This window comes from Lithobates pipiens, unplaced genomic scaffold (genome assembly GCF_037356315.1).
Source record: "Lithobates pipiens isolate NorthernLeopardFrog02 unplaced genomic scaffold, aLitPip1_a1.2 Scaffold_8, whole genome shotgun sequence".
Taxonomy (NCBI): Eukaryota; Metazoa; Chordata; class Amphibia; order Anura; family Ranidae; genus Lithobates; species Lithobates pipiens.
Genome location: NW_027507903.1, coordinates 127,709,070 through 127,734,906, shown reverse-complemented (window position 1 = coordinate 127,734,906; position 25,837 = coordinate 127,709,070). Strand labels below are relative to the sequence as shown.

Here is a 25,837-nt window from a genome sequence, read left to right as displayed (position 1 = left end):
CCTGAAAGTGACAAAGCCACCAACTTAGCTAATTTTGTCTGCATTATCAGAAACTGGCTGAAATTTGCACAGTGCATGGCCAGCTTTAGGCTGGTGCCACTTATCCTAACAGAATATCTTAGTGTAGCACCGTACTAGTTAGTGTAGGTTGCTAGGCAAATTTAGTTTAGCTGCTCTGTAACAAGAGAAGCATCCACCTTACAAATCACTCAGCATCTGATACCGCTCTCTGCCAATCCCTCCACTGGCTGCCACTCAACTAATCAAATTAAAAATAGTAACAATAACTTACAAAGCCATTCACAACTCTGCCCCCAGCTACATCATTCACCTAATCTCAAAATACAAACCAAATCATCCTCTTCATTCCTCTCAAGACCTCCTGCTCTCTAGCTCCCTTATCACCTCCTCCCATACGCGCCTCCAAGACTTCTCCCGAGCCTCTCCCATCCTTTGGAATTCCCTAATCCCAATATGTCTGACCATCTCCAACTCTATCTACTTTTAGGCGATCCCTGAAAACTTTTCTCTTCAGAGAAGCCTATTCTGCCTCCACCTAACAACTGCACTTTAATTTTCTCCATTAGCTCATCCCCCACAGTTTTTACCTTTTGTATCACTTCACCCTCTCTTTTATATTGTAAGCTTTAACAAGCAGGACCCTCTGATTCCACCTGGATTGAATTGTATTGTAACTAAACTGTCTACCCTAATGTTGTAAAGCATGGTAAATCCTATATAATAATGACAATAATCTTGTGGGAATTCTCTGCCAGAACAGTGTGCAGAGAAGTATCCTTGATCAAACCAGTTTCTTGGGGTATCCTATGCTTTCCTTCGCCACATCCAAGTTTAAATTTGCAATAAAAGCATAAAAGATACTTCCAGGCAGTGGCGGCTGGTGCTCAATATTTTTTCTCGGGGGGGTGAGGAGTGGCAAACAAACCCGAGCCCACCCTTTTTTTGAAGCCAATTCGAGCCTCGGGCTCTAATCACGTGCTTCAAAAAAACCCATTGCAATCCATGCATCTGGTGCCCCACATGGAGATTAGTGGCTGGGCGCATTTATTAGGGGGAGGCGCCCCTGTCCCCCTAATGCTCCTTCAGGGGTGCGCTACTTTTGTGTATATACAGTATATATATATATATATATATATATATATATATATATTCCTTAAAATATTGGCAGGTTCCCAAAATAAAGCTACATTGGCTTGATTTACTATAAACACACAATGAGTAAATAGTTGAATGAAAAATTTTTGAAATAAAGCCAACAAGACAATGTAACAAAGAGCAGTCATACCTGTCACAGAAGCAGACGATTGTGAGTACTGCCAACAAACCCTGTCCGGATTTAGTGTTTCCAGTAAGAGGATGTCCAAGAAAATTTTATTTACATTGGGTGGAGTCCATAAATGAAAAGTAAATGTAACTATTAGCACAGTGATGAAGGGGAAATTATGAACAGCAGGACAGGGAGGATAACAAGGGGAAGTTGTTTGTATCATTTTAGATTAGGGAATGAGTCAGCTACTTTTTCTATGCACAGCACAAAACTGCGAATGATATTGTTCTGCCTGTGAGCTACACATTTTTAGATGAGCACAAAAGGCTGCCATTCCAAATGTCGGATGGCAACATAGTTGGAAAAATACTGGAGGGTTTACTAAGGATGTGGAGATGGAGAAGGTATTGAATCTATTCTTCTCTTCAGTCTTCACGAGGAAGCGACATGTCACAGCAAGCACTCTCATGGCTAACAGAGGATAGAATTAGGAATATACTTGAAAAACGTAACATTAATAAGTCACCGAGACCAGATCGCTTGCACCCGGGGGTCCTTAAGGAACTCAGTCAAGTAATTGCCAGACCATTGTTCCTAATTTGTACGAACAGTCTACTGATTGGTATAGTACCAGCAGATTGGAGAAAAGCCAAAGTAGCACCAATATTAAAAAAAAAGACCAATATATATCTCTGGGTATTACAGACCAGTTAGCCTAACATCAATAGTTTGCAAGCTCTTGGAGGGGACGATAAGGGACTATATACAAGATTTTAGTAATGAAAACGGTCTCATTAGCAGTAATCAGCATGGATTCATGAAGAATCGTTCTTGCCAAACCAATCTACTAAAGGGGTTGTAAAGGTAAACATTTTTTCACCTTAATGCATTCTATGCATTAAGGTGAAAAAACATCTGACAATACTGGCCCCCCCAGCCCTCCCGTTATACTTAACTGACCCCTTAAAAGTCCCGCGCTCATCCCCAACATCCTCTTCAGCCTGGCCGCTGATTGGTTACAGTGGATGGATTGAAAGCAGTGCAGTCATTGGCTCGCGCTGCTGTCAATCACATCCAATGACGCTGCGCAATGGGGGCCAGGGCCGAGTGATACAGCGAATGGCTTTAGCCGCCGGCTGTATCAAGGGAGTGCACCCACAAGCACTCCACATCATGCGGGGAGCTCACATGAAGTTGTGGAGTCCTTGCGGGAGGGAGCTGAGACAACCGCCAGGGGACCCCAGAAAGACCAGATTCGGGCCCACTCTGTGCAAAACAGGCTGCACAGTGGAAGTAAGTATAACATGTTTGTTATTTGAAAAAAAATAATTCCTTTACAACCCCTTTAACCTTCTATGAGGAGGTTAGCTGCCATCTAGATAAAGGAAGGCTCGTAGACGTTGTGTGTCTGGATTTTGCAAAGGCATCTTATACAGTTCCCCATAAACGTTTACTGTACATACTAAGGTCTATAAGCATGGAACAAAGGGTAGTACATGGATTAAAAACTGGCTACAGGGGCGAGTTCAGAGCAGTGGAAGCCCGTCCATAGGGGGCACACGGGCGCTGCCCCCCAAGCTATTAAAAAAAAAAAAGGCCTTTTAAGAGTGTCCAGGCGCCGGACACAGAGCGGTCTATGGGAAGCTTCCCAGCTTGCAATCAGCTGATAGCGCGGATCTGTAGTGGTTAATGCAATAATCAGCATGGATTCATGAAAGACAGAATTTTTAAACAAATCTGATTTATTTTTATGAAGATCTAAGCAAAAACTTAGATAAACGAGTGGCCATGAATACAGTATACTTGGATTTTGCAAAAGCATTTGACACAGTTCCATAGACGTGGCTAGTGTGTAAGGTTAAAGCCCCATACACACAGGCCAAATGCAGAGAGCACTGATCAGAGTGTTCTGGCAGGAGGGCCCTCTCCCTGTCAGAACACAACAGCTCAGCAGGGGAGATCGCTGTACTAGCACTAGATCATTAGTAAAGCAGCTCCGACCAGAGCTGGGTTAAAAGGAAAAAGACTTATAGTGTTTACCAGGCTTAAGTCTATAGGCTTAGGAAACTCAGTTTGTAAATGCATAGAAAACTGGCTAAAAGGTTAGATTGTATTCAGAGTAGTGGTTGATGATTCATACTCATGCCGTGTACACACGATCGGAATTCCGGCCAGAAAAAGACTGATGAGAGCTTTTCACCGGAAAATGTGACCGTGTGTATGCTCCATCGGAATTTAGCTGTCCGAATTTCTGCCAGCCAAAAATTTATAGCATGTTCTCAATTTTCCCGACGGAAAAACTTTCTATCGGTAATTCCGATCGTGCGTATGCAATTCCGACATGCCAAAAAATCACGCATGCTCAGAATCCCATACGAGACGGAACCGCTCGGTCTGGTAAAACTAGCGTTCGTAATGGAGATAGCAGATTCGTCACACTGCAAATTTTTAAAGTGTTCAATGCCGCGCATTCTCTTCTTTATATAATGCTAGAAGAATTAAGTTGTTTTGCTGCTCATATTCACACAGAGTTCTCACAAACTTATTTCTTTATTATTTCTCCTGAATAATTTTTATTTTAATTTAAGCCAGATCTACATAATATATATGTTTTTTTTGTAAAGTCCTTTTTTTTCATTAACATACATTTTTGGATTATTGTATTATTTCTCGTGCTCTCCTTTTTATTTTTTTATGTCACATTTCCACAGCACCATTATTATGTAGTATTTGTAAACCTGTTTGTTGTTGGTGTCCCTTGTTAATTTTGACATTGTATTTTTGAAATGTACCTGCCTACTCACTTAAAAATGCTATATTTTCTATTTGAAGAAAAACACATAGGCAAGTATTTCCTTGAAAAAAAAATCACTATTTATTTTACATCATAAAAACAAAATAAAGATGAAGGCAACGCTGGAGAAAGTACTTGAATTTGCAAAGCCTTTGGCCCCCAAGGCACACATGAACTTTGTGGCTCAAAAACTTGGTAGCTTGAGAAGTCCATATAGAAAGGAGGTCAATCTAGTCCAGAAATCCCAGAGAACAGGAGCAGCAGTAGATGACATATGTACCCAGGCTGTGGTTCTACAACAGGCTGTGTGTTCTTCAGACCAGACTGAAGGCATGCAATCACTTTCTTGTCTTCCGTACAGCCTTCCCTGCAGCCTTCCCTAGAGGCTGTGGCTCTGGAGGTGGACCTGTGGCAGGAGGAGGAGGATGGGGGAGCGCACACAGGTGGTCGTCATCAGTTATTTCGCCACTCAACCCCTTGTGGATGCTTGTAAAAATAATTTTTTCACATTTGCGCCATTGGCACTCCTCCATTTGCTGTAAATTGGAGGCTATGTAGATGCCATAGGCCTCTACAGCATCGAGGGGGGATTTCAGGGCATCATTAGCCTCCTTGATGAGGGCCAGTGCTGTCCTCCTCTGTTTTAGTCCCCTTCCTAGGCCTTTTGTAAGGAAGGATGAGGGGAAGCTCCTGAGACTGGGGGTTACTGGGCCCTGCCACCTCCTGGCTGTCACCTTCCCCCACCTCTTCCTGTGTGCCACTTGCCAGAGCCTCGTCCTGGCTGAGGTCTTCCTGTGTATGAAAAAGGGACAGAGTTTTAGTTTTTTGTTCATCAAACACACACAATTTTCAGCTCATGACTGTTGCAAATTTAATGTTACTAAATAGAAAAGACTATCATTCTGAGCCCAGCATTTTTCATTCTTACCCCAATCATTTTTGGCCACTACTGTCTATTAATATGTGAAACACTTTTTGTTAAATCATTAATTTCTTATCATTAATAACATATAATTAACAATCATCATTTTCACATAAAAATATATATAAAAATCCTATACCTGGCTCCAACTGGGCTCCTCAATCTCCTCCTGGATGGAAGGCCCAGGTTGGTCCACAGAAGCCTCAGCTGGGGTTGAGGGAAGGCTGGATGGAAGGCTGGAGGGAAGGAGTGCTGGAAGAGTCTAAAGCGATTCCCTGGCCTCAATCTGGTCATCAAGAAAGCGCATCCTGTTATAGTACCACAGACTAGGCACATACACCTTATCTGCTGCTGCTCCTGACCTCAGGGATTGCTGGACCTTCTGATACTCCTTCCTATAGGTGCTTCTCAAGCTACCAATTTTTGTTTCCAGAGACCTCATGTCTGCATTGGGGGCCTGGGTCTTTACAAATTCAAGCAGCTTCTCCAGCGTTGCCTTCCTAGCTGCTTTGTTATGATATAAGGGGTTTTTCACTTCCCATAGATTTCTCATATCTCTGTATTTATCCAGGAATTCGCCCAGGTATTCTTGATCTTTAAATGTATACATATTCTCTGCAAGACCAAACAAAAGACCAAAAAACTCATCTCACGATTATCTTAAAAGCCAATATAGGCATCAATCTAGATTCAGTATAGTCCGCTCATGTCACCAAAGTTAAAATCTTAGATTCGGTCTAACGTTCGTCACTTTCGTTCCTCCTTCCTCTGCACACAGAACGTAGTTACGACACACACGTGTTTAAGCTTTATATACACTACGCATGCGTGAAACTCCGCCCGCCCCTGACGTTCTTTCTAGAATATTCCCCACACACAGAATGTAGTTACGACACACACGTGTTTAAGCTTGATATACACTGCGCATGCGTGAAACTCCGCCCACGTCGCCCGCCCCTGACGTTCTTTCTAGAATATTCCCCGCCCCGTCTCTTTCATTGCAGTGGGAGAGGAACATGGCAGAGACACACCAGGTGCATAATAGCAGTAACGAGGAGGAGGAGGAAAGCCCGGAAGCAGGAACGTCCTGATCCCGGAGGAGATTTACGGCCACAAATATGTCCTTTGCTGAGATGTTGGAGATGGTCGACATCTTGAGGAGGAACGACTATGATGGGAATTATGGTCCATACCCAAACCCAAATCTGAGAAAGGCCAAGATCATGTCTAAAGTTGTGAAGAGTCTGTACAGGATCCAAGGATAAATTGAGGAAATGCTGGTCGGACCTCAAATTAAGGGAGCACGATCAGTATAGAAAGATCAAGAAAGTTCTTCGAAAAAGTAAGTATTTGTCACGTGTTCCTATTATTATTAATATTGCATGCTGCGCCATGTGTTTTTCTTTATGGTGTACATTTAAAAATGGCTACTTTCATGTTCATACGCACAGTAAGCGGTCGTAGTAAACATTGTTCGTTTCCTAAATAAATACGCTGTTTTCCCAGATACCCTATTGAATACATTTGTTCATGTTATTTTTTAATTTAATAAAAGAGGTTTAGGACATTGTTGTCTAGATGTGTTTGAACCTAGAAGGAACAGCAAACTAGATTCAGTGTAATGTATGGAGATGACAGTCAGCATCTGTCTATACATCTGGACTCTGGTGCACTAGTGTGGGACACCAGAACAAACTTTTTAGGGTATCAAACACAGGTACTCCATTGGATACTTGGGGGCCCAAAAAAGGTAAGTATTCCAGCTTTAGTAGGACATAAATCATGTCTTCAGCTTGTAATTCTGACCAAACAGACAATTGTACCCCACTTCCAAGCAATGTTTATCATTCATATTTGTTGCCTCAAATATCTGTGTGCTAAGTATACCTTTTGTTTCATTCTCATAGGGGAGCAAAGAATTGGGAGATATAAGGTCACCAGGGACCCCTCACCTCCTGAACAAGGGGAACAGAGGTCACAAGCTGAGGATGTGGAGGAAGGAGAGGTGCTCGAGACTGAGACCACAACAGGTGAGTGTCTGACACCCCAGCTTCAGGTAATAAGAGATGTATGCTTGCATATTTCTAATACATGGTGTGTTTTTTTGATTTTTAGGTGATGTACAGGTTGTGGAAGAACAATCATCAGCTAATTTCACCAGTGACAGCGCCCAAAGGCTAATCCAGGACATCATGTGGTGCAGTCAGGATTTACACGTTATAAAACAGAAAACTATGGATATTGAAGTAAAACTTAACAACATGATTGATGTCCTAGGAAGAATTTAATTTTACCCAAAATTGCCACTATTTTGTGTCAAAAAATTTTACATTTAAAAAAAGCCTAATTTTGAAGATGCACACAGTGTGCCAACATGTGCTATCTGCCATCAGGGGATAGCAATGTACGTGTTTTGTGCCTGCAACCCCTTCCTCAAAACTCAAGTAGGTGAGAGGAAGGTGTTGCACCCCCAAAACACATCCATTTGTCCCCCATGATGGGAGATAGCACATATTAACATTAGGCATGGGATCAGAATGCAAATCCCCACTTTGACTCCCAATTTGTGTGCATCTTCAAAATTAGGCTTTTACAGGGGTGACTTCACCCCATCTGTGGAAAGCAAGATCCACACATTTTGGACAATGTAATGAGTGATCTTGCCTTTTAAGTTTTTCAATGTTGAACTTTGTAAGTTCCATAGTCGTGTATGTTCTGTTTTGAAACATGGCTGTTTATGTAACCTTAAACCCAGAAAATATGTAGCTAACTCAAAATGTTACATTTAAAAAAAAAATATGTTTTACAACACACATGTGAATGTGTACGGAGTAAAATAATTTTTACTCAACAATGTGCGGCTTCTTCTTTCAATGATCAATAACATTTTTTGTGTTTAAATTGGTGTTTGCACTGTCAGTGGGTTTAGATAATAATGTACAAACCACTTGGTACTGCAAGTGCACTAGGAGACAGAAAAAAGAAACACAAGCAGGAATTAAAAAATCCAGATTTTTCCAGCTTTAAATGTAAAATTTATTCAAACATGTGCTGGCAAAGCAATGGCCCCCCACCCCGACAAATATTACAAATAATTTTGGCGCACTTCACAGGCACTTTGGGGGGGGGGTCAAGCCAGGACGGGCCGCTTCCATGGATGTCATTAATTGCGGAAGTCCAGCGTCAGGCCCAACTGTCACCACATAATTTGGGTTGTTTCTTTTCAGAAAGTTATGCAGGATGCAGCAAGATAAAATTATGGTATTCAGTTTGTATTCCGCCATATTAATGGCCTTTTGAAACAGGCGGAACCGGCTGGCCAGAATCCTAAACGCGTTCTCCACAACTCTTCTGGCTCTCGCCAGCCGGAAATTAAAAACCCTCTTCTCAGGGGTGAGGGTCCTCTGGGGGAATGGCCTCATGATATGGTTTCCCAGACCAAAAGCCTCATCTGCTACGAACACAAATGGCAGTCCTTCAACGTTCTCCTCTGGGGGTGGCAATCCCAAGCCACCACTCTCGAGACGTCGGTAAAACTCGGTCTGGGTAAATACTCCTCCATCCGACATCTGGCCATTCCTCCCCACGTCCATATATATAAACTCATATGTCGTCGACACCACCGCCATCAACACGATACTATGAAACCCCTTATAGTTAAAATAGTATGACCCCGAATGGGGTGGTGGGATGATGCGGACGTGCTTCCCATCGATTGCCCCTCCGCAGTTAGGAAAATTCCACCGCTGGCCAAACTGGGAGGCCACAGTCTGCCATTCCTGTGACGTTGAAGGAAACTGTGGAGTCAAATAAAAAAATCTAATTAGTAATTTTGCACAAAAACATTACAAGCAAATTATACACAAACATTGTTGGCCAACATCAGTATAACATTTCTTGGAAAGAGTATTTAAAGGCTAAAATATAAGGTCCACTTATTAGATTCATCACCCCCTCTGATGGCCCCTTGTAAATATTTTGGGGGGGAGGTATGTTTTGGACAGGTAACAACAAATTCATGTGTGTTACTTTGGCCAGCCCCTTCTTAATTACACTATTGGCAGCCCACCGGACAGGTAATAAGAAGTGGCATCAAAAAAAATTAATAAATGGAAGCACATTTGTAGATTCTGCAATTACCTATCAAGATAATAATAGGAGAATAAAAATGAAAACAGTAGCATTTGAAAGTATTGAGGCAGGCCCTTGCACTACATGCTTTGGAGAAATGCATCCATAAATCTGACCACAAAAGAGGTAGGTATAGTGTGTATTGGGTTTGCAAAGTCAGCAGATAGAGGATTGCTATCAGCTGACTTATTAGCGGTGGGGGGGAGGGGGGTTCCAAATGATTTTGGGCCCCCCAAAAAACCTCTGACACTCTACATGAATTTAAGGACAAAAATAACATTTGTAAACATTTTAGGGGGTCTTTGGGGTAAAGCATTAAAATGGAGATGACAAAATACATTGTTAAGTGACTAGACTATAGGAGTATATGGGCCTCGGATAGCATGCTGGGGGGATTAGTGAAGGCAAATATGCATGAAGGACAAAAAAGAGCATACAAAATTCCAACATGCATGAGGACTAGTGATGGCCGAACGGTTCGCCCGGCGGTCGTTTCGCGGCGAATTTCCGACTTTCGCCGTCCGCGGGTTCGAACGCCTTTTTCCGTCGTTCGCCCCGGCGGACTTACGTGTTTAATGTATACAAGAACTTTAACCTTTCGTGACACGTTTATCATGTGTTACAGGACAACCAATTGAGACATGACAGCTCATGGACACTTGGACATTCCCCCTAACCTATAAATACACCCGATCCGGTGGCCATTTTACATTCTTTCTTCTGTCACTGTAGGGAAAGGATCCTGTGTGGAGTAGGGACAGAGAAAACGCTAGCTATTTGGTACACAAAAGTTCTTTTCAGGACTGGTATAGGTGTTAGGTCAGCAGCCTGAGTTTCTTTTGTCAGTTTAGATAAAGGGACAGAGCGCTGTATGCTGCTATTTTAGGGACAGCTCAGCCAGATTAGTCTTTCTTCATCATCATCATCATCATCATCATTAGCTGTTACTATCAGGTCCACAAAAGAGCTGTTCCAGCTAATCGTTCCAGCCTACTCTTTTTTGCCAATTTGTATAGGGACAGGCAGGAAGCAGTGTGTCAGGCAGTGAGGATAATTTTAAAGACTTGCTGTTACTATTAGTTCCACAAAGGTTCTTTTCAGGACTGGTATCAGTGGTACGGTAATAGGCTTGTACACGTATAATATTCTTTCTTCCAAATATAGAAAGAATATTATACTTGACTGCTGCCCTTCTGCTGCAGTCTGCTAATCATTCACAACTCACTTGTTCCACAAAGCTCTTTATCAGGACTGGTAACTTGGTCTGTCTAGGGTGCTACGGTACATAGGCTTGGGTGCGGTACAGTCTGCTGTTCTGTAAGGACCGCTATCGGTCCACAATACATAGGGTTGCCGTGCACTACTGCTGACCGCTGCCCTATACTGCAGCAGTCCTTCATTGGTATAGGGACTGACGTACAGTCTGCTAATCACTAACACACAACCTGCTTGGTCCACAAAAGTTCTTATAAGGACTGGTAACTTGGTATAGGGTGCTACGGTACATAGGCCTGAGTGCGTTACAGTCTGCTGTTCTGTAAGGACCGCTATCGGTCCACAATACATAGGGTTGCCGTGCACTACTGCTGACCGCTGCCCTATACTGCAGCAGTCCTTCAGCGGTATAGGGACTGACGCACAGTCTGCTAAACACTAACACACAACCTGCTTGGTCCACAAAAGTTTTTATAAGGACTGGTAACTTGGTATAGGGTGCTACGGTACATAGGCCTGAGTGCAGTACAGTCTGCTGTTCTGTAAGGACCGCTATCGGTCCACAATACATAGGGTTGCCGTGCACTACTGCTGACCGCTGCCCTATACTGCAGCAGTCCTTCATTGGTATAGGGACTGACGTACAGTCTGCTAATCACTAACACACAACCTGCTTGGTCCACAAAAGTTCTTATAAGGACTGGTAACTTGGTATAGGGTGCTACGGTACATAGGCCTGAGTGCGTTACAGTCTGCTGTTCTGTAAGGACCGCTATCGGTCCACAATACATAGGGTTGACGTGCACCACTGCTGACCGCTGCCCTATACTGCAGCAGTCCTTCAGCGGTATAGGGACTGACGTACAGTCTGCTAAACACTAATACACAACCTGCTTGGTCCACAAAAGTTCTTATAAGGACTGGTAACTTGGTATAGGGTGCTACGGTACATAGGCTTGAGTGCGGTACAGTCTGCTGTTCTGTAAGGACCGCTATCGGTCCACAATAGATAGGGTTGACGTGCACCACTGCTGACCGCTGCCCTATACTGCAGCAGTCCTTCAGCGGTATAGGGACTGACGCACAGTCTGCTAAACACTAACACACAACCTGCTTGGTCCACAAAAGTTTTTATAAGGACTGGTAACTTGGTATAGGGTGCTACGGTACATAGGCCTGAGTGCGTTACAGTCTGCTGTTCTGTAAGGACCGCTATCGGTCCACAATACATAGGGTTGCCGTGCACTACTGCTGACCGCTGCCCTATACTGCAGCAGTCCTTCATTGGTATAGGGACTGACGTACAGTCTGCTAATCACTAACACACAACCTGCTTGGTCCACAAAAGTTCTTATAAGGACTGGTAACTTGGTATAGGGTGCTACGGTACATAGGCCTGAGTGCGTTACAGTCTGCTGTTCTGTAAGGACCGCTATCGGTCCACAATACATAGGGTTGCCGTGCACTACTGCTGACCGCTGCCCTATACTGCAGCAGTCCTTCAGCGGTATAGGGACTGACGCACAGTCTGCTAAACACTAACACACAACCTGCTTGGTCCACAAAAGTTCTTATAAGGACTGGTAACTTGGTATAGGGTGCTACGGTACATAGGCCTGAGTGCAGTACAGTCTGCTGTTCTGTAAGGACCGCTATCGGTCCACAATACATAGGGTTGCCGTGCACTACTGCTGACCGCTGCCCTATACTGCAGCAGTCCTTCATTGGTATAGGGACTGACGTACAGTCTGCTAATCACTAACACACAACCTGCTTGTTCCACAAAAGTTCTTATAAGGACTGGTAACTTGGTATAGGGTGCTACGGTACATAGGCTTGAGTGCGGTACAGTCTGCTGTTCTGTAAGGACCGCTATCGGTCCACAATAGATAGGGTTGACGTGCACCACTGCTGACCGCTGCCCTATACTGCAGCAGTCCTTCAGCGGTATAGGGACTGACGTACAGTCTGCTAAACACTAATACACAACCTGCTTGGTCCACAAAAGTTCTTATAAGGACTGGTAACTTGGTATAGGGTGCTACGGTACATAGGCTTGAGTGCGGTACAGTCTGCTGTTCTGTAAGGACCGCTATCGGTCCACAATAGATAGGGTTGACGTGCACCACTGCTGACCGCTGCCCTATACTGCAGCAGTCCTTCAGCGGTATAGGGACTGACGTACAGTCTGCTAAACACTAATACACAACCTGCTTGGTCCACAAAAGTTCTTATAAGGACTGGTAACTTGGTATAGGGTGCTACGGTACATAGGCTTGAGTGCGGTACAGTCTGCTGTTCTGTAAGGACCGCTATAGGTCCACAATAGATAGGGTTGACGTGCACCACTGCTGACCGCTCACCTATACTGCAGCAGTCCTTCAGCGGTATAGGGACTAAGAGTTTTGTCACAGGGTCATTTAAAAAATGACATGCAGAGGAAGAGGCAGGCCCTTCCGCAGGGGTGGTAGGGGTAGGGCAGGAGCAACAGGCTTGAGCCAAAGTGGGAAGTTGCAGAAGGTGCGTTCAATTACTTTAAAGGATGCACCAGACTTGGTTGAGTGGCTCGCTCAGCCTTACTCTTCTGCACCCTCCTCATCCTCTCGATCTGCACCCTCTTCTTCACTCTCTGCTATGTGCACCCCCAAAGACACTACCACCAACAACACGACCACCACCACCACCACCACATACCTTCCGCTTGAGTCACTGGAATTATTTTCCGATCCATATCAAGAGGACATTTCTGATGCGCAGCCACTCTTGGTATTGGATCAGGAAGAGGAGGTAGCAACAAGCGCTACTCAGCAGTCTGACGCCAGTACCCAGATCAGCCCAAGGAGGAGGTTGGTCCCCGGTGTTGCTGCCTACTCTACTTATAGCGGTGGGGAAGGTGACGTTGATGATGACGTGTCTAGTGATGTCACGTGGGTGCCCACAAGAGAGGAAGAGGAGGGGAGTTCAGAGGGAGATATGGACCAGCAGATAGGGAGGAGAAGCAGCAATGACTTACATTGCACAGCAGGGACAAAGCAGACTGCAAATGTATCAGGAGCGAGTCATCGACCATGTACGGTCACATCTGGCGCTCCCAGGACACCGGCACATGGCTCCGCAGTGTGGGCTTTTTTTAACGTGTCCGCTGCTGACAATAGCGTTGCCATCTGCAATCTTTGCAGTCAACGCGTTAGTCGCGGTAAGCCCAATACTCACCTAGGGACGACCGCCTTAAGAAGGCACATGAGCAGCCATCACCGAGCCCAGTGGGAGCAACGGAACACACAAAGCCACACTGCAGGCTCTCACCGTCCAGCCTCGTCTTCTACTTCTCCTTCTCCTCTCTCCTCACAATTGTCCTCCACTCCACCTTCCATCACGCCAAGCTCACATTTTTCTGCAAAAAGGCAGGCTTCCGTGGGCCTAATGTTTGAGCGTAAAAAAATGATGACGCCGGATAACCCTCTTGCCCAACGGTTGGCGGCTGGCTTGTCAGAACTCATAGCCCGCCAACTACTGCCATATAAACTGGTGGACTCGGAGGCCTTTCGCAAATTTGTGGCCATTGGAACACCACAATGGAAGGTCCCAGGAAGGAAGTATTTCTCAGAGAAGGGCATCCCAGAGCTATATGGCCATGTTCAGCGGCAAGTGAATGTATCTCTGGCACACAGTGTCGGTGCCAAGATACATCTGACCACAGACACGTGGTCTAGCAAACACGGGCAGGGAAGGTATATCAGTTTTACTGCCCACTGGGTGAACCTTCTGACGGCCGTCAAGCATGTAACCCGTGGCACCCGTGTAGATTTGGTTTTACCGCCACGGATTGCATGCAGGCCTGACTCTTCTTCTCCTCCTCCTACTCCATCCTCCTCCCTCTCCTCCTCAGCTGCCTCCTCCTTTTCCGCTGCTAGCGTCTCTTCCACTGCACCGCCCAAGCTCCCCAGAACCTATTCCACATGCCAGGTGAGACGTTGCCATGCCGTGCTGCGTCTGTTGTGCCTGGAAGCAAAGAGCCACACTGGCCCGGCACTCCTTTCAGCTTTGCGTTCACAGGCAGATGAGTGGCTAACACCGCTCAATTTGACAGTTGGTAAAGTGGTGTGTGACAACGGTGCCAATCTGCTTAGCGCATTGAAACAGGGCAAAATCACGCACGTGCCGTGCATGGCACACGTCTTAAACTTGGTCGTGCAGCGATTCCTTGTCAAATACCCTGGGGTCCAGGACATCTTGCGGCAGGCAAGGAAAATCTCGGCCCATTTCAGAAGATCTTACACGGCCATGGCTCGCCTTGCTGACATTCAGCGGCGACACCATCTGCCGGTCAGACGTCTTATTTGCGATTGCCCGACGCGATGGAACTCAACCTTCTATATGCTTGATAGGCTGCTCCAGCAGAAACGTGCAGTTAACGTCTACCTGTATGAACTCTGCGAAAGAAACGGTTCTGGGGAGCTGGGTTTTTTTTCACCGCGCCAGTGGCTGCTCATGCGCGACACATGCAGACTTCTGCGGCCATTTGAGGAGATCACCAAACTGGTCAGTCGCAGCCATGGCGCCATCAGTGACATGGTACCTTATGCCTTCTTTCTGGAGCGTGCATTGCGTCGTGTCATTGATCAGGCTGTGGAGGAGCAGGAGCGGGAAGATGAGGAAGTCGCAATGCTGGATGAATTCCCAGGGGGGGCTACTCTATCTGAGACAAGTCAACAACAGGAGTCTGATGAGGAGTCAGAGGAGGATGGTGCCGGGGCGGATGAGCAGGAGCAAGAAGAGCATGCTTTAAACCTTTCTGGGATCCCTGTTGTGCGAGGATGGGGAGAGGAGAATGAAGAGGACGACATTATCCTGGATGATGAGCAGGAGCCAGGCCACCACACCGCTTCCACTTTAGTGCAAATGGGGGCCTTCATGCTCCAGTGTTTTAATAGGGACCCCCGTATAAAAAGCATGAGGGTCAAGGACCAGTACTGGGTGGCAACGTACTTAGACCCCCGGTACAAACACAAAATGGCGGAAATGTTACCGCCGTCGCAGAGGGCTGTCAGAATGCAGCACTTCCAGGCCTTGCTTCGAGAAATGCTGCATTCTGCTTTTGCGTGCGCTGGCAGAGGAGCAATTCCCACTCCCAGAGAAGGATTTGCGGGTACCAATCCAACAGCGCCTGCAAGAAGAGGCCGGTTTGAAGATGTGTTGGTGACTTCGGATATGAGGTCATTCTTTCAGCCGACCCATCGACAGGTGTCATCCGGATCCAGCATCAGGGAACGCCTAGACCGTCAGGTGTCCGACTACATTGGGTTAACGGCCGATGTGGACGCTCTGAGGAGTGATGAACCCCTAGACTACTGGGTGGGCAGGCTTGACCTCTGGCCAGAGCTTGCCCAATTTGCAATCGAACTGTTGGCTTGCCCCTCATCCAGTGTCCTGTCCGAAAGGACGTTCAGCGCAGCAGGGGGGATTGTGACCGATAAGCGTACTCGCCTAGCTCACCACAGTGTTAACTACCTCACATTTCTAAAAATGAATGAGGCATGGATCTCGGAGGAATTCAACACATGTGATCAGTAGACCATGTATATGTCTATAAACAATTTTTGGAATCAAGCACACAGACCTTCTTAATTCATTTGGCTCACTTCCCTGACCCAAAAAAGCACACCGTACTATATGCCCCTACCCTCCTCTTTGAAGAGGTTGAGCGGTGTCATATTTCTACTGGGGCTGCTTATTATGAGGGGTTCCCACCATCCCTGTGCTGTGCTGACTTCCTCCTGGGTGTTCTTATTATGAGGGGCTCCCACCATCCCTGTGCTGTGCTGACTTCCTCCTGGGGGTTCTTATTATGAGGGGATCACACCATCCCTGTGCTGTGCTGACTTCCTCCTGGGGCTGCTTACGGTGCTGCTGTCAGCGCTGTATGTCACGGAGCTGCTGTCAGCGCTGTATGTCACGGAGCTGCTGTCAGCGCTGTATGTCACGGAGCTGCTGTCAGCGCTGTATGTCACGGAGCTGCTGTCAGCGCTGTATGTCACGGAGCTGCTGTCAGCGCTGTATGTCACGGAGCTGCTGTCAGCGCTGTATGTCACGGAGCTGCTGTCAGCGCTGTATGTCACGGAGCTGCTGTCAGCGCTGTATGTCACGGAGCTGCTGTCAGCGCTGTATGTCACGGAGCTGCTGTCAGCGCTGTATGTCACGGTGCTGCTGTCAGCGCTGTATGTCACGGAGCTGCTGTCAGCGCTGTATGTCACGGAGCTGCTGTCAGTGCTGTATGTCACGGAGCTGCTGTCAGCGCTGTATGTCACGGAGCTGCTGTCAGCGCTGTATGTCACGGAGCTGCTGTCAGCGCTGTATGTCACGGTGCTGCTGTCAGCGCTGTATGTCACGGAGCTGCTGTCAGCGCTGTATGTCACGGAGCTGCTGTCAGCGCTGTATGTCACGGAGCTGCTGTCAGCGCTGTATGTCACGGAGCTGCTGTCAGCGCTGTATGTCACGGAGCTGCTGTCAGCGCTGTATGTCACGGAGCTGCTGTCAGCGCTGTATGTCACGGAGCTGCTGTCAGCGCTGTATGTCACGGAGCTGCTGTCAGCGCTGTATGTCACGGAGCTGCTGTCAGCGCTGTATGTCACGGAGCTGCTGTCAGCGCTGTATGTCACGGAGCTGCTGTCAGCGCTGTATGTCACGGAGCTGCTGTCAGCGCTGTATGTCACGGTGCTGCTGTCAGCGCTGTATGTCACGGTGCTGCTGTCAGCGCTGTATGTCACGGAGCTGCTGTCAGCGCTGTATGTCACGGAGCTGCTGTCAGCGCTGTATGTCACGGAGCTGCTGTCAGCGCTGTATGTCACGGAGCTGCTGTCAGCGCTGTATGTCACGGAGCTGCTGTCAGCGCTGTATGTCACGGAGCTGCTGTCAGCGCTGTATGTCACGGAGCTGCTGTCAGCGCTGTATGTCACGGAGCTGCTGTCAGCGCTGTATGTCACGGAGCTGCTGTCAGCGCTGTATGTCACGGAGCTGCTGTCAGCGCTGTATGTCACGGAGCTGCTGTCAGCGCTGTATGTCACGGAGCTGCTGTCAGCGCTGTATGTCACGGTGCTGCTGTCAGCGCTGTATGTCACGGAGCTGCTGTCAGCGCTGTATGTCACGGAGCTGCTGTCAGTGCTGTATGTCACGGAGCTGCTGTCAGCGCTGTATGTCACGGAGCTGCTGTCAGCGCTGTATGTCACGGAGCTGCTGTCAGCGCTGTATGTCACGGTGCTGCTGTCAGCGCTGTATGTCACGGAGCTGCTGTCAGCGCTGTATGTCACGGAGCTGCTGTCAGCGCTGTATGTCACGGAGCTGCTGTCAGCGCTGTATGTCACGGAGCTGCTGTCAGCGCTGTATGTCACGGAGCTGCTGTCAGCGCTGTATGTCACGGTGCTGATGTCAGTGCTCTGTATTACGGTGCTGCTGTCAGTGCTCTGTATCTCCTGCACCCTCTTGTTTGCCTACCCTGGTCCCTGACCTTCCCTCTCCTCCATTGCCTTCATTAGCTCCATAGTCCTGAATTGTCAGAACAATTTCCCAAATAAAAAAAAAATGCTTGTAGTTATCGATCCCAAATTCACCTCATACATGTATTATGCTATTGTCCAGGTGGTGGGACTACGTGCTACCCCCTAATAATTACCCCGTGGCCGCAAATTCGACCTAAAGGTTTGCGAAATTCGCCTCCCATTGAAGTCAATGGAGCCCGCGGCGAACGGTCGTTTTCGCGAACGTTTGTGTCCGTTCGCGTTTCGCGTTCGCGAAACGTCCCGTCGGAAGTTCGTCCATCACTAATGAGGACAAAGAGGAAATTCCCAGCTTATTACAATTAGGTTAATTATAGAATGGTGAAAGAAATACAATACATTAGCAAACATTAAATACATATAATGTGATGTTAAAGGAGAAAACTTACCCTCATATATTCCTTCTGCAGGACCTGCATGATGGCAGAACAGGTCTCTGGGATAATGATTCCCAGAGCCTGGGGGGAGATGCCTGTCGAGAACTTGAGGTCCTGAAGGCTTCACCACGTAGCCAAGTACCGCAACATGGCAACTAGCCTCTGCTCCGGAGTGATTGCTTGCCGCATGCAGGTATCCTGCCTGTTGATATAAGGGGACAGCAAAGCCAGGAGACAGTGAAAAATGGGGTCTGTCATCCGGAGATAATTCCTGAAATCATTAGGATTATTCTCACGGATCTCACGCAGCAAAGGCATATGAGAGAACTGGTCACGCTGGCGCAACCAATTCTTGGTCCACAAACTCCTCCTCGCCCTGTTCATGGACCGGGCTTGTGTCAAATTAAGAACCCCAACACCAAGCCCCCGCACAGCACGAACTCTACGACAAGTACGTACATGTAACATGGCTTCAAAATGGTCGGCTGGTCAGAAAGGACAACAGAAAGCACTGATAAACAGCAAGGCCTGAAAGAACGAAACGCAAATCAGCAACGAGCGGACAATAAGCACTGAAAATCAAATCGTACTATACCAAGATATAGTCCACAATGAGCAACAAATGCTTACTGACTACACGCACTGATAAGCAGATACGCACCGACAAGCACAAACTGTAGAGCAGTAACGATCTGAATCACATATCTGAAAAGCGTGAATCGTCTCTAACCAAACTTCTACTAACACGCGATAAACACGAGATCAGCAGAAGGAGCCCAAAGGGTGCCATACGTGGTGCTGAACTTCCCTTTTCTAGTCCCGTAGTATGTGATGTATGTCACCGCGTTCTTGGCGGTTGGAATTTGGCGTGACCCTGTGTAGGCAAGACATCTTGAGCGGAATTCCATCGGAAAAACCATCTTCTTCCGACGAGAATTACGATAGTGTGTAAGCGGCATCAGAGTGGTCTAGGGTTATTAATGGTGTTGGAAGGTTCAGTGTTGGAACTCTTACTTTTTAACCTATTTATAAATGATGTAGGATCTGGGATTCAAAGTATAATTTCAGTGTTTACAGATGACACCAACCTATGCAGTGGAATAACATCCTTACAGGATGTCTCCAACTTACAAGCTGTCCTCAATGCACTATTAGGCCGGGTTCACACCGCTGCGATGCGGGAACGCCCCGAATCCGCGGCGTTTTCCCGCATCGCACACCTCCCGCCGGCAGTTCACACTGCCCTATGCGGACGGCTGGGAGTGTCAATGTTATGTTAATGACACCCCCAGATCCGTCCGCATATCGCAGTGCGATCTGCCGACTCGCACAGGAATCGGATCGCATGGTGTGAACCACCATGCGATCCGATTCTGTTGCGGACCAAAAAAAGGGTCCCGTGCGAGTTTGCTGCGGGAGCGCTGCGAATTCAGCCATACTATCTGTATGGCTGAACTCGCATCGCTACGGAGATCGGATGTGATTTGCGGTGCGAATCACATCCGGATCTCCCCCTGCAGCAGTGTGAACCCAGCCTTAAAGTGATTTTAAAGGTTGGAATGTGTTTTTTTTAATTAAATAACAAACATATTATACTTACCTGCTCTGTGCAATAATTTTGCACGAGCAGCCCTGATCCTTTTCTTTTCGGATCCCCCGCTGGTGGTCCTGGCTCCTCCCACTGCTGAGTGCCTCCAGCTACACTCCTGTGAATGGACATTGTCTATTCACATATGGAGAGCGGCTCGGCCCTGCTCCCCACTCTCTCCTTATTGGCTCATTAGGTGTGATTGACAGCAGCAATTATTGGCTGCCTTGTGAGCCAATGAGAAGAGAGAGACCTGAGAGAGCCGCTGTCTCATGCACATCACTGGATCAAAATGGGCTCAGGTAAGTATAAGGGGGGGGCTGCACCCAGAAGGATTTTTACCTTAATACAAAGAATGCATTAAGATAAAAAACCTTCTGCATTTAGAACCACTTTAAATTGGGCGACTATATGGCAAATGAGGTTTAATGTTGATAAATGTAAAGTTGTGCACTTGAAGACTACGCCCCCTTTCACACTGAGGCGTTTTTCAGGCGCTACAGTGCTAAAAATAGTGACCTGTATAGCGCCTGAAAAAAGCGTCTCCTTTCACTCCAGTGTGAAAACCACTCCTACCCATTGTCAATGGGGCAGCGTGGCTATACCGCCGGCAAAGCGCCACTGCAACGGTGCTTTGCGAGTTATTTTAACCCTTTTTGGGCCACCAACGGGGGGTAAAACAGCCTCGCTAGCAGCCGAATACCGCTGCTAAAACGACGGTAAATCGGCGCTAAAAATGGCGGCGCTTTACCACCAACGCCCGCACCGCCCCAGTGTGAAAGGGGCCTAAAAACATGCATTTGTCGTACATTCTAGGAGGAGAGCAGCTGGAGGAGTCAATGGTGGAAAAGGATCTGAATGTTCTAGCAGATCACTTACTTAAAGCGGAGTTCCACACAAAAATGGAACTTCCGCTTTTTTGGTTCCTCCCCCCCTCCGGTGTCACATTTGGCACCTTTCAGGGGGGAGGGGGGAGCAGATACCTGTCTAATACAGGTATTTTGCTACCACTTCCGGGCATAGATACCCGAGGCTCCGGTGGGTATCTATGCCACTCCCCCCTGCTGTATTCTGGGAGACACACAGGTCCCAGAAAACAGCAGGGACCAGTGGGAACGCACAGTGTGAGTCGTGCATGTGCAGTAAGGAATTAGGAAGTGAAGCTGCAAGGCTTCACTTCCTGATTTCCTTACCAAGGATGGTGGCGGCAGCACCCGACAGCCAAGGGATAGATCAGCTTTGGGTGCCGACATCGCGGGCGTCTTGGACAGGTTAGTGTCCATATTTTAAAAGTCAGCAGCTGCAGTATTTGTAGCTGCTGACTTAAAAAAAAAACAGCGCAACTCTACTTTAACTACTTCCTGACCGTTGGCAGTCAAATGATGGCCAGGCGGCGCACCTATTGTGGCGGGAGGCTGTCATATGACGGCCTCCCGTTTAAACAGGGAATGCGCGCAATTGTGCACGGTCATCCCTGTTTCTTCGGTGGCGGCGTGTCACGGAGACACCGCTCGCCATCGAAGGGGGTGAACAGCCATTGGTTATGGCTGTTTACCACGTGACTTCATCACGGCCGATCACAGATGGTCACTGTGCACGGCGCATGTGCGTGATCGTGAGCGTGCTGCGCGTACACGTCAGTGGCGGCGTGTTCCCCGGGAACACTGCTCGTCACCGACACTGGTAAACACCCATTGGCCAGCTTTTTACCAACGTGATCGGCTGTGATCCTTTCACAGCCGATCACTAAAATGTAAACAAACCGCGGTATCGAGATGTTACCGGGTTCTCCTCCTCACACACCGATCGTGTGTGAGGAGGAGGTTGCGGTAACATCTCATTACCGCTCAGTGTACACCAATCACACTGATTGCCCCCTCCCATAAAGAGGACCTGTCACCACCCCTCATAGTACCTGTCAATCACAGTCCATCAGAGTACCTGTCACAGTCCATCAGAGTACCTGAGTACCTGTCACAGTTCATCTGAGTACCGGAGTACCTGTCCCAGCCCATCAGAGTACCCGAGTACCTGTCACAGTCCATCAGAAGACCTGAGTACCTGTCACAGTCCATCAGAGTACCCGAGCACCTGTCACAGCCCATCAGAGTACCCGAGTCCCTGTCACGGCATATCAGAGTACCCGAGTACCTGTCACGGTCCATCAGAGTACCCGAGTACCTGTCACGGTCCATCAGGGTACCCGAGTACCTGTCACGGTCCATCAGGGTACCCGAGTACCTGTCACGGTCCATCAGAGTACCCGAGTACCTGTCACGGTCCATCAGGGTACCCGAGTACCTGTCACAGCCCATCAAAGTAGCCGAGTACCTGTCACAGCCCATCAAAGTACCCAGTACCTGTCACAGCCCATCAAAGTACCCAAGTACTTGTCACAGCCCATCAAAGTACCCGAGTACCTGTCATGGTTCATCCGAGTACCGGGGTACCTGTCACAGCCCATCAGAGTACCTGTCACAGCCCATCTGAGTACCCGAGTACCTGTCCCAGTCCATCTGAGTAACCGAGTACCTGTCCCAGTCCATCTGAGTACCCGAGTACCTGTCACAGTTCATCTGAGTACCTGAGTACCTGTCCCAGTCCATCTGAGTACCCGTCACAGTTCATCTGAGTACCTGAGTACCTGTCACAGTTCATCTGAGTACCTGAGTACCTGTCACAGTTCATCTGAGTACCCGAGTACCTGTCACAGTCCATATGATTACCAGAGTACCTGTCACCGCCCTTCAGAGTACCCAAATACCAGTCACCAAGCCATCAGAGTACCTGTCACCAGGCCATCAGAGTACCCGAGTACCTGTCACCAGGCCATCAGAGTACCCGAGTACCTGTCACCAGGCTATCAGAATACCCGAGTACCTGTCACCAGGCCATCAGAGTACCCAAGTACCTGCCACCAGGCCATCAGAGTAACCGAGTACCTGTCACCAGGCCATCAGAGTACCAGAGTACCTATCTCCAGCCCATCAGAGTACCCGAGTACCTATTTGCAGCCCATGTCTCATAGAATATACGTTGGGGTGTTTGCTTTCCAAAATAGGGTCATTTTGTGGGTAATTTCACTGTCCTGGTGGTCCAGGACCTTCAAAAGTGTGATAGGTAGGAATGAAATGAGGTGTCATTTTTGCTCCTAGAACGCCTGAACGTACTACTTCAATGTTCGGCCTCTCTATGTGACCAGGCTGTGTAAAAGTCCTACACATGTGGTATCGCCATACTCGGGAAGAGTAGCAGAATGTATTTTGGGGTGTCATTTTTGCTATATACATGCTATGTGTTAGAAATATCTTATAAATTAACAATTTTGTGTAAAAAAAATGCGTTTTAATTTTTTCCCACATATTCCAAAAACTTCTGGAAAATCTATAATTCATCTATAAGGACCGAAGCCGTATTTGACATTGTGGGCGAGGTATATAGATGACGTCCTCCTCCTGTGGGAGGGGACTAGGTCCCAACTGGATGAATTTTTTCTTAACATCAATGACAATGATAGGGGCATAAGATTTTCAGTGGAGGCTAATTCTGATAGTGTCCACTTTCTGGATCTGACAGTCAGTAAGTTTAAAGGGGGTTTCAAAACGATATCCTATTTTAAGAAAACTGACAGGAACTCTTTTATTCCTACAGGGAGTTGTCACCACAATTCTTGGTTAAGATCAATCCCTAAGGGTCAGTTTATAAGAATGAGGAGGAATTGCTCCAATGTCAGTGATTTTAGGTTACAGGCAAACATTCTAAAAAGGAGACCGGAGGAAAAGGGGTATGATGTTGAATCTATGAATTCAATTATAGAACAGATTGCTGATGTTGATAGAGCCTCTTTGTTGAAGGCTGGTTTGGGTAAAGAAAGGGAGAAGCCTATTGTCCCTTTTGTTACAACCTTCTCCACCCAACATTATTTAGTCAAAAAGATGTTGCGAAGACATTGGGATCTGTTGTCTAATGAGAGAATCATTCGTACCTTTCTTCCAGCTAACCCAGAGATCATTTTTAGGGGGTCCCCTCTTTGAGACACAGGATAGCCCCTAATGTAATAGATCCTCCCACTAATAAGGTCTCCTTTTTTCAACAACTAACAGGGTATCATCAATGTCGACGGTGTCAGATCTGCACACTAAACAAAAATAAAAAGAGAAAAACTGAGACATTTGTCTCTACCAGCACTCAGAGGGAGCACAAAATTGAACCTTTCATAACATGTAGCTCTAAGGGTGTTGTATACCCTTTACAATGCCCTTGTGGGCTCCAATACCTAAGGAGAACCAAGCGAGCCATGCAGGTTCGCTTGGGAGAGCACATCACAAACATTAGGAATGGGTATAAATTTCACTCGGTATCCAAACATTATGATTTACATCATGACCATAATCCAGCAAACACCTTATTTCTAAGCATTGACAAGTTCAGCGCGCACTGGAGGGGTAGTTCCCTGGTGCGTGACTTGTCTAGACTAGAAATGAAGTGGATACATAAAACACGATGTTATACACCTTATGGTCTTAATGTGGATGTTGATGTGAACACTTTTATAGATAATGGTTCCTGGGTTGGGTCCATTGGTTTGGTCTTGATTTGATTATGGAAGAGGGTTTGTTGGTTCTTTTTGGCAATCTTTATGGATCGTTATTTTGAATCACCTAAATGCCCTGCGGGATTATATCCATCCAACCGACATCATCCCCCCTTGAGGAGATGTGATGGGTATATTTCGTTCGGTACTGACGAGTATACGCATAGAACATGATTTCTATATGCGCATTCGTCTAAGTATGCAGAGGTAGATCTCTTTATTTTTATGAATATAGGCCTAATATGGAGTGTCTGCTCCAGTTAACAAGACAAGTATATTTTGATACTTGCTGGGCCGGGTTGAGGGTTTTGGCCATTCATGATATCATCTGTTGTTGCCCAAGGAAGGTGTTTTACCCTTTGGGTGGATGATGAGGTGTGTTCGAATTGCCTTTTCATTATCCAACACATGGGGATTGTATTGAACCCTCGACATATCTTAATGGCTTGTGATTTTGGTGTGAGGGGTTACCCACACACTATTTAATCCAAACAATATTCCTCGTGTTGTTTTAATTTTTTTATTTATTTTTTTTATTAATTTTAGCCGGTTGGTGACCCAAGGTAAACCATGGGACAGTAATTCCCTTTTATGTGATTGAGGTTAAAAGATTTCCCCTTGGGGGCTTTTGGATTTATTTAACATATATCCTAATTTGTATAAATATAATTTTTCTAATTGTCCTTTATTTATAAGGTTAATTGGAATAATGTTCTCTACATAAGAATGTTCCTTTTCTTCGTATATTTTAAATTTTATGAATTTTAGATTCTTTGAAACGATCTGATGATCTGTTTGGGCATACGTCCCTTATCCCTGAAGGAGAGTATGGTTGGTGTAGCGGGTATGAGTCCCTTTGTGTTTGGTTGCATATAATGCAATTGTGCGATTAAACATGGAGGGACAGCTCTATCCGATCGTGTACTCCGGATGGGACAATAAAGAGAAATAGTGGAGCTGGTTAGTGTGAACCTATCTGGGAAATGGTCCTCTTCCCTTTTCTAGAGTGGGTTTACTACTCAATAGTTAAGATAGGGGCGAACGATCAATATTGCCCTGTTTCAAAATGGCGGATTAGGAGCTGTAGCCAGGAGCTCGGAAGTGGGCGGTTACGTTCTTTGCCAGTGAGTATTTATGCCAGTGGATCAGCGCGCCGCCTGTACCCCAGGAAGAAGTCATTTTGGACGAAACGACGTAGGGTGAGCAGCGTGCTGACGTCACCGCCGTTCCCCGTTGACCAGGAATGGCGGGCAGTGTAAATAGGAGAGAGCCGGCCGGCTCGTGATTATACACACGCTTGTATTCAGCTGGAAATCTGTGAGTTTGTTACTTTATTTTTTTACGGTCGGATTAAAATTTTATATGGAGTTACGCT

At 46.8% G+C, this 25,837-nt stretch overlaps 1 protein-coding gene and 1 long non-coding RNA gene across 2 annotated transcripts in view; both read right to left on the bottom strand.

Annotated features, from left to right (window-relative positions):
• LOC143963804 (TRPM8 channel-associated factor homolog) overlaps positions 1 to 1,430 on the bottom strand; it is a 45,738-nt gene extending 44,308 nt beyond the window's left edge. The window contains exon 1 of the mRNA XM_077473537.1: positions 1,307 to 1,430. The gene's annotated coding sequence lies outside the window, so the exon portion shown is untranslated. The remainder of the gene's footprint in view (positions 1 to 1,306) is intronic.
• Positions 1 to 25,837, bottom strand: part of LOC143962110 (uncharacterized) — a 767,356-nt gene that overhangs the window by 193,781 nt on the left and 547,738 nt on the right. The window lies entirely within an intron of this gene.